Consider the following 10369-nt stretch of genomic DNA (forward strand, 5'->3'; position numbering starts at 1 on the left):
CTAATTGTTTTAAAGATGGGTTCGAGGCCCATGGTTGTAAAACGCAGGGGTTGAACATTTATCATATATGAAATGTATTTTCATATTCCATTTAATCTTGGTTTAGTATTAAATGATGAGTCCCTTCAATTTGACATTATATTCAAGATAGACTGTCAGGACCAGTCCTGTGACTAAGAAATGTCTATCAAGTGAACTTGAATGTCAAAAGTTGAAAATGGTCCCTGATCGGAGTTTTCTATAAAGATGGATGCATAGAAAACGTTAGACGACTAGAATGCAAGATGACTAGTAGTTCTGTTTCTTGAACTATGTGGACATGGCAATGTCGTAATCATTTGCATAGATACTTACTTTGGGAAGACTAGTATCGGACAGACCTATGAAACTTTACTGTAAGAGATGAAGATCTGTCATAAGTAAATTTCATTAAAATTATTAGACACTAAATCCTCAATATCTGAGTGATTTGAGATTACTTGTTTGAGAACTGGTTACTTTGACGTTGACCAACCGTCGCACCGTAAAAGGAGGCTATAAAGGCAACGCTCATGTAATCACCTATCAAACGAAGTCTAATCTCAAGATCGCAAGATTGGGATTGTCCTCCCATAAATCGGGATGAGATGCTTAAAAGTTGTACAAGGCCACTCGGAGAGCTAGAAACTGTAAAATGCATGGTCGTGCTCGGATGAATCATAGGCTATGATTATCTGTTTATTTGATCAGTTGAACTCTGAAACTGAGAAACCCCTCTGGACATAATAAGGATGACAACTCTTACCTTATGTTCAAGAGCAAGCATCGAGCGACAAAGGAATTAGGTAATGCACACTTGTCCCTAAGGACAAGTGGGAGACTGAAGGAAATAGTGCCCTTGGTCCAAGTATGCATATAATATTAAGTCTAATAAATGCGGTTCAGTATTAATTAACAAGTTAATAATCCAGTGAGATTGTAACACCCCGACCTCTAATTCAATTATTAAAGCATAATTAGCAGCGGAATTAACCTAATCAGTCGGGACATTACCTGCCGTAACTCCCGCTTGGGAATTACAAGGCAACCATCAATCATAAGCTATTAAATCCTCCAAAATTAATATAATAATCCTTTATATTCCCAAAGTAAAAGTACATAACTTACTAAAATTCTTTAATTAAACTATTAAAACATTAAGCATAAACTAGGTGAATAATATAAAAGTGAAAATCCTCGCCACTACTCGTTTCCATCGTTCCCCGCAGTACCTAAAACAGAAAACAAAATGGTGAGCCGAAACTCAGTAACGACTACCCTAGCAACGTAAATTCATTTCAATTCATTTTATTTACTAACACAGGGAGAATAGAATAGTGTAAAACATTTTATAAAGTCCTTTATTTAATTCGTTCATAGTTTTTGGGTGCACATGCTAGCCGTGACAAGTATGACATGGTGGAACGTCTTCCACGATGGACCGCTGTCCATAAAACATGGGGCCTTGGCCCGAAAACATGAGAGCCTTGGCTCAATGGGCGAATGCCCCATGGGTACATGCATGACCGAGAATAGTAACCTGTGAACATATACTGCCAAACGGACTAGGTCTTTCACTTTCATTTATCATGTTTCGTTTAATTTTACATTTTAGCCTTTTACTTCAGTTGAAGTAACATAATTCCTTTAGATCATGTGACCAAAATAAATCATCATTCCTGTCATGGTTTCTTATAAACATTATTTTATAAGAACATTCAATCAATCATAATATAAGGAATAATTCCATCAAATCATATTATAATAAATCATTCAATAAAATCATATTTCATTTCCCGCAATTCATAAAACATGTCAAAACATTCATTTAATAAATCAATCATAACGTTGTAATTTCATAATCGCATTTATAAGGGAATTGCGGGTACTAGCAATAGCCGTTACCTCACTTCCACGATTTTGCTAAGCCTTTTCGTTGGTTCGTTCTTCCTGAGCTCCGAGTCCGATTTCTATCAAAGTATTAAATTTATTGAATTAGTACCACAACGATAAATAATCTAAAATCAATATTTTATAAATAATAAATTTTATAAGTAATGAATTTATAAATAACGAATTTTAATAAAAAAAAAATATAATTTCATAATTTAACGAAAATATTATTAAACGAAATTTCAATCGAAATATTTATATATATTTCATAAATCGATTTTCATGAAAATAATATTTAAATTCCACTTTGTTAAATAATGTAGTCATTAGTAAAATCGATATTCGATAATTAAACCTGAAAAATAATAACAATTTGATTAGTAAATATTTATATCATAAAAATTTTGAAACATAAAAATTAATAATTAGAAAAATCTGAAATTAACGCTTTAGTTTTCATCTTACCCTAAAGCCCAAATTGAAATGGCCCAACTCTATTATAGGTTCAAGGAAAACCAAAGTTTCAAAAGGAAATTTGGTTTGGTTTTCTGGAAAGAAAGGGGTCGAACAGGGGAGGGCAAAGGAGCATGACGAGGAGGAGGGAAGAGGAGGGAGGAAAGGAGGTTGGCTAGGGTGGCTCGACACCGGAGGGCGACGGTGCTGGTGGTGGTTTGGTGGCGGCAGAACGACGAGGGAAGAGGGAGAAGGGCACGATTGGTGAACGAAAACCAGGGGAAGGGGGTGTTTCTTGGTCGGGCCGGAATTGAGGTGGGTATTGATTGATGATGACGGTTGTGGTGGCAGCGTGGTACTGGTGGTGCAACGAAGAGGAAAGAGGGAAGGGGGAAGGGGCAGGGGAGTGTGACGAGGGAAGAGCAGGGGGAGTATAGTGGCGTGTGGTGGTGCTGGGTGGTCGGGTGGTACTAGTGGCTGAGACTAGGTGGTCGGTGGTGGTAGGCAGACGGTGGTGGTTGCAGTGGTGGTGGGTGGTATGTGATGGGGGTGGTGCGGGGAGGCAGAGAAAGGGAAGAAACAGGGGAGGGGCAGGGGATGTCGCGAAAGGAGGAGAGAGCAGGGGAGGGGGATACGGTGAGGTGGTGGTGTTTGGATGGTGGTGAGGGTGGTGGTGGACAGTGGTGGAAGACGGTGGTTGATGGTGGTTGTGGGTTGGAATAACAGAAAATCAAGGAGAGTGAGATTGAATTTTGTGTGTTGTTGATTTATTGAAATTGAATTGGAAAAATCTGATTTTTGTAAATAGGTAGAGTGAAGAAGAAGGAGAAGTCCTTGGTCTCCAAGGCATGAATTTGGACTGATTTTCAATGAAAGGGAGGGATGAAATATACGTGGAGAGGAGGAAGAAGAAGACAAATGAAAATTTTCTCTTTCAAGGGCACTTTCGTAATTTCACCAAATTAGGCCAAATTTCAGAATTTTGTTGCTATTTTTGAAACTTACTAAAAATATAAATGTTTAATTAAAATAATTCTTTATATAAATATCGTTAACGAAAAATAAATGAATTTTCGTTTATAAACACATCGTAAAAACGTTTAAATTAACGAAATTCGATTATTCGTAATTATTTAAAACAAAATCAAGCTAATAAATATTTTTAATTTTAATAAATCACGTTTAAAAATTTCGGGGTATTACAGAGATCAAGTGAGATGAATGCCTAGCTAGAGGCCGCTTCAGTTCAAGTGGAATTAATGATATTAATCCACAGCTTACTCTTGACTGAAACCGTAGGGTCACACAAATAGTACGTAAACGGATCAAGTATTTAATGGCATTAAATACTCCATCTATGGATATTCGGAATCGACGGATCTTGGTTTCAGTGTGAGCTGAGATCGTCACAAGCAAGCAATGAATACTCCGGAAACGATGATATTACCGGAAACGGAAATATGGATCGTATCGGAAATATAAATATTATCCAAGTCGTAGATGTTGCCGGAAACGGAAACATGGTATGTATCGGAAAATATTAATGGAAATGGAAATATTGCCGGAATCGGAAATATTGCCGGAAACGGAAATATTGTCAGAATCGGAAATATTATCGGAATCGGAAAATAATTCCGGAAACGGAAATATTAAATATTTGTTCGAAACGGAAATTAATTCCGGAATCGGAAATATTAAATATTGTTCTTATCGGAAATGAATTCCGGAATCGGGAATTTAATCGGAAGCGTATCGTACGAATTAGCATCGGACGAGGCTCGCTAGACGAAGGCCCAGCACGAAGCCAGGCCATCGCCCAGCAAGCCACACGCATCACCAACACACGCCAAGCCTCGACCAGGCCCAGCGCAAGGCCAGGCCCAGCAAGGCCTTGGCGCGCGCAAGCTGAGCGTGCTGTTGGGCTGCGAGCAACGACTGCTCGTGTGGGCCGCAAGGCCTGCGCGGGTGGTGTGATGTTCGTGGCCATACGATGCTCATGTTCGTAACGAATCCTAATCCTATCGAAATTCGTGTATTGATTAAATCCTAATCCTAATAGATTAATTTATTATTTAGAGTTCAAGTTGGATTCTAATTAATAAATCCAAATCCTAGTAGGATTATAATTCCTTTTCCATACCTAAATAAATAGGTGCCTAGGGTCATCATTTATAGATACAATTGAAGTATTCTAAAGGTAATATTTTGAAGAAAAATCAGCCATACACTTGCACCTAAATAGCCGAAATTCCTAAGAAACCTTAAGGGCGATTATAGTTGGTCAAGCTTAAGGCGGATCCGGACGTGCTGTGGACTATCTACGGAGGGACGACACTTGGAGTCCTAAAGACTTGTTCTTGTTCGGTTCGGGAGCAGCTAGGGAGGGCACGCAACAAAGTGTATGCATCTAAACTATGCTAAATGATTATCTGTAAATAATATGTTTCCTGGCTTTATGGTTTTTCCGCATGATTTATGTTTTGTCATATGTATCATAACCTAACACGGTGCGGAGGAGAAGCTACAGGAATGTTCTCATAGCGGAGGATCCTATCAGCATGAGGAATGTCCTCAGAATCAACCTCCTCCTCCTACATAAAATCATACAATCATCCAATCATACAAGAATACAAGAATACAAGATACAAAGTTCAAAAGCTCACCGGCAGTACGAAGCGTACTGGTGGAGCCAGCCTCCTCAGGAAGTCGTCATAGCTACCCTTCCTTTGTACAAAGTCCCTCCAAGAGCGGCAAACAGCATCGCCCCTAGCGTTCACATAGAGTTGGGCAAGATCTTCATCCGGCGCCAGCATGGACTCCGACGGGCCCTTGGGGACAAACCTGTTCCCCGAATGGTGCTGAAGGGACACTCGCTACCCCAAATACCACATATGGCGGTACACCCCTGGGAGCAAAACCCGCCGTCCAGACAAGAAGTGGGCGCGAGCCGTCGAGGCAGGTACAGGCGCGTTGGCAAAAGGACGCCACACCAACTGCAAAGCAGACAACTCGGACAACTATACAAATACAAATACAAGAGAGCAAACAGTACAAAAAGATTACCTCATCAGCAGGTAGAACTATCCAAGCTCTGCGGGAGGCCGCCAGAGCCACCCTCCTGCGCACCGCTCCTATCCAAGAGGCAGCATACGGGTAAGCCGCATCTCCAGTACGATCCGGCGCCAAAGTCGGAAAGTGCTCATATATCCAAATCTTTCAAAAAAAGCAAGCAAAACATCAGTCAAGTTCAAATACAAACATACAAGTACAAGGCACAAAGTACAAGGAGTCTTCGATACCTCCAGCACACTCCACAGAGCAGCCATGCTCGGCTCGCTCTCCGGCGCAGTCCGGGAGGCCCACTACATCTCGTACAAGAGGTGGCTATAGGCCAAACCACCCCAGTTGTAGCTCGAAACAGCCCTCAAATCCTGCAAAGCTGACAAGAAGCTAATGTGCACCCGATTGTTCCTGCTCGGGGCCACAACCCTACTCACCAAAGCTAAGAGGAACAGCCTAACCCTCTGCTCTGCAGACACACCCGCACCACGGATAGCATCTACAATCACCGTCACGGAAGCATGGGTGTAGTCCTCTGACAAGTCAACAACAGGGTCGAGCCACGTCAGCTCCGAATCAAAGGTCACATTCCTCTCAGAAAAAGGAAGACCCGTAATCATAGCAAACTCAAAAGGGGTGATGGTGATCTCCCCCCATGCCATATGGAAAGTGTTGGTGGTATCCCACCACCTCTCTAGCAAAGCCCATAGCCGGGGTTCGATCCCCGTTCTCCTCGAAGTGCCTCCCATGGCACGCCAGAAGTCAACCAGGCCCGTCTGTAACCAGATCTCCATGGCCTCCTCGTCAGCACGAATGGCTGCAAAAGCCTTCTAAAGCTCCGCCAAGGACTAGAAGGTGCAAAACGGCTCTCCATCAGCCTGCAGATGAACGAATCAGCTCAAAACCTATACAAGTACAAAATACAAATTCAAAGCACAATACAAGACTCACCAAGCCAGCGCGAGGCCGTTGAGACAAGTGAAACTCCGGTCGAAACACCAGATCGGAAGGACTCCACCAGTACCAATAAAAGTGGATTCTCTCCGGGGAATCATACCCCCATCCGGCGCATTTATCGCAGCCGCTTCATCATCCGAAGCATCCTCCTCAGCAGCTCGAACCACCGAAGATTCGGCGAGCTTCCTCCGAGTATGACGAGGCATACTAAATCAAGCGGAGTACAAAGTTTCAAAACTCTAAACTGGGGGCTATCCTATACTAGCCCATACAAAAATCAAAATTCAAAAGGCTATCCTATACTAGCCGGTACAAAATCAAAAATTCAAAAGAATCCCCAGCAGCAGTACTAATCCAGCCTGGGACCTCTGGTTCAAAATTCAAGTTCTACACCAACGCCTAGGCTATCCACGCCGAAGCAGGTATACAAGTTCTACACCAACGCCTAGGCTATCCACGCCAAAGCAGGTATACAAATTCTGTTAGGTTATGATACATATGACAATTCATAAATCATGCGGAAAAACCATTTAGCCAGGAATACATATTATTTACACATAATCATATAGCATAGTTTAGATGCATACTCTTTGTTGCGTGCCTTCCCTAGCTGCGCCCGAACCGAACAAGAACAAGTCTTTAGGACTCCAAGTGTCGTCCCTCCGTAGATAGTCCACAGCACGTCCAGATCCGCCTTAAGATTGACCAACTAGAATCGCCCTTAAGGTACTAAAGATTTTCGGCACTTTTAGTCAAGGAATGTGTCTGAATTTTCTCTCAAAAACTCACTTTGAATACTTGAATAATCTCTGAAAATATGTGACCCTAGGCACCTATTTATAGAGTTATGGAAAGGGTTTTGGAATCCTATTAAGATAGTAATTTATTTAATTATAACCTTACCAGGACTCTAATTAAATAATCATTATCTAATAGTTTTAGGATTTAATCACACTTCGAATCCTGATTGCTTCAGGATTCCCGCACAAGCATTGCACGAGCACCGTACACCCGCGCAAGCCTTGCGGCCCACGCTAGGCGCACAGCGCTCGGCCCACTGCTGTGCTCTCGCGCGCGCGCCCAAGGCCTTGGCTGGGCCTGGCCTTGCGCTGGGCCTGGTCGAGGCTTGGCGTGCGATGGTGCGCGTTGGCTCGCTGGGCGACGGCCTGGCTTCGTGCTGGGCCTTCGTCTAGCGGGCCTCGTCCGATGCTAATTCGTACGATACGCTTCCGATTAAATTCCCGATTCCGGAATTCATTTCCGATACGAACAATATTTAATATTTCCGATTCCGGAATCAATTTCCGTTTCGAACAAATATTTAATATTTCCGTTTCCGGAATTATTTTCCGATTCCGATAATATTTCCGATTCTGACAATATTTCCGTTTCCGGCAATATTTCCGATTCTGGCAATATTTCCATTTCCGATAATATTTTCCGATACGTACCATGTTTCCGTTTCCGGCAATATCTACGACTTGGATAGTATTTATATTTCCGATACGATCCATATTTCCGTTTCCGGCAATATCATCGTTTCCGGAGTATTCATTTCTTGCCTGTGACGATCTCAGCTCCCACTGAAACCAAGATCCGTCGATTCCGAATATCCATAGATGGAGTATTTAATGCCATTAAATACTTGATCCGTTTACGTACTATTTTGTGTGACCCTACGGGTTCAGTCAAGAGTAAGCTGTGGATTAATATCATTAATTCCACTTGAACTGAAGCGGCCTCTAGCTAGGCATTCAGCTCACTTGATCTCACTGAATTATTAACTTGTTAATTACGCATTTATTAGACTTAACATAGAATGCATACTTGGACCAAGGGCATTATTTCCTCCAGTCTCCCACTTGTCCTTAGGGACAAGTGTGCATTTCCTAATTCCTTTGTCGCTCGATGCTTGCTCTTGAACATAAGGTAAGAGTTATCATCCTTATTATGTCCAGAGGTGTTTCTCGTTTTCAGAGTTCAGCTGATCAAATAAACAGATAATCATAGCCTATGATTCATCCGAGCACGGCCATGCATTTCACAGTTTCTAGCTCTCCGAGTGGCCTTGTACAACTTTTAAGCATCTCATCCCGATTTATGGGAGGACAATCCCAATCTTGCGATCTTGAGATTAGACTTCGTTTGATAGGTGATTACCTGAGCGTTGCCTTTATAGCCTCCTTTTACGGTGCGACGGTTGGTCAACGTCAAAGTAACCAGTTCTCAAACAAGTAATCTCAAATCACTCAGGTATTGAAGATTTAGTGTCTAATAATTTTAATGAAATTTACTTATGACAGATTTTCATCTCTTACAGTAAAGTTTCATAGGTCTTGTCCGATACTAGTCTTCCCAAAGTAAGTATCTATACAAATGATTATGACATTGCCATGTCCACATAGTTCAAGAAACAGAACTTCTAGTCATCTTGCATTCTAATCGTCTAACGTTTTCTATGCGTCCAATTTTATAGAAAACTCCGACTAGGGACCTTTTTCAACCTTTGACATTCAAGTTCACTTGATAGACATTTCTTAGTCACAGGACTGGTCCTGACAGTCTATCTTGAATATATCGTCAAATTGAAGGGACTCATCATTTAATAAACCACAAATTAAATGGAAAAATGAACTCTTTTCATTTATTGTGAATGATTAACCAATAATGTTTTACAAAGATTTAAACTCTAAAACTTTAAAACATTAAACAGAGACATCAAAGCTATTCTCCAATATGCTTGATTCCCATAGCTGCAGTGTGCGAGTTGTGCTTCGCTTGCGGCAGAGGTTTAGTCAATGGATCTGATATGTTGTCATCAGTTCCAATTTTGCTTATCTCGACTTCTTTTCTTTCAATGAACTCTCGTAGAAGGTGAAATCTACGAAGTACATGCTTGACTCTCTGGTGGTGTCTAGGCTCCTTTGCCTGTGCAATAGCTCCGTTATTATCACAATACAGGGCTATTGGTCCTTTAATGGAGGGGACTACACCGAGTTCACCTATGAACTTCCTTAGCCATATAGCTTCCTTTGCTGCTTCATGTGCAGCAATGTACTCCGCTTCAGTTGTAGAATCCGCAATGGTGCTTTGCTTAGCACTTTTCCAGCTTACTGCTCCTCCGTTGAGGCAGAAGACAAACCTAGACTGTGATCTGAAATCATCTTTGTCGGTTTGGAAACTTGCGTCCGTATAGCCTTTAACAATTAATTCATCATCTCCACCATAGACCAGGAAGTCATCTTTGTGCCTTTTCAGGTACTTCAGAATGTTCTTGGCAGCAGTCCAATGCGCCTCTCCTGGGTCTGACTGGTATCTGCTCGTAGCACTGAGTGCGTACGCAACATCCGGGCGTGTACATATCATAGCATACATTATTGAACCAATCAATGATGCATATGGAATCCCATTCATTCGTCTACGCTCATCAAGTGTTTTTGGGCACTGAGTCTTGCTTAGAGTCATTCCATGAGACATGGGTAGGTAGCCTCGCTTGGAGTCCGCCATCTTGAACCTATCAAGCACCTTATTGATATAAGTGCTTTGACTAAGTCCAATCATCCTTTTAGATCTATCTCTGTAAATCTTGATGCCCAATATGTACTGTGCTTCTCCTAGATCTTTCATCGAAAAACATTTCCCAAGCCAAATCTTGACAGAGTTCAACATAGGAATGTCATTTCCGATAAGAAATATGTCGTCGACATATAATACTAGGAAAGCAATTTTGCTCCCACTGACCTTCTTGTATACACAAGATTCGTCCGCGTTCTTGATGAAACCAAAGTCACTGACTGCTTCATCAAAACGTATATTCCAGCTCCTGGATGCCTGCTTCAATCCGTAGATTGACTTCTTTAGCTTGCATACCAAATTAGCATTCTTTGGATCCTCAAAACCTTCAGGCTGTGTCATAAACACAGTTTCTGTTAAAACGCCGTTTAAGAAAGCAGTTTTGACATCCATCTGCCATATTTCGTAATCGTAA

At 41.7% G+C, this 10369-nt stretch overlaps 1 long non-coding RNA gene across 1 annotated transcript; it reads right to left on the reverse strand.

The window, feature by feature from the left end:
* Window positions 1-1168: 1168 nt before the first annotated feature.
* Window positions 1169-7626, reverse strand: LOC130465898 (uncharacterized). Its single transcript, XR_008925912.1, has 6 exons — window positions 6376-7626; window positions 5664-6302; window positions 5428-5577; window positions 5028-5357; window positions 1924-1988; window positions 1169-1250 (listed from the first exon to the last, which is right to left on the reverse strand). It is a non-coding gene; the product is annotated as an uncharacterized lncRNA (long non-coding RNA).
* Between the last annotated feature and the right edge of the window lie 2743 nt (window positions 7627-10369).

The sequence above is a fragment of the Spinacia oleracea genome, chromosome 1 (assembly GCF_020520425.1).
Source record: "Spinacia oleracea cultivar Varoflay chromosome 1, BTI_SOV_V1, whole genome shotgun sequence".
Taxonomy (NCBI): Eukaryota; Viridiplantae; Streptophyta; class Magnoliopsida; order Caryophyllales; family Amaranthaceae; genus Spinacia; species Spinacia oleracea.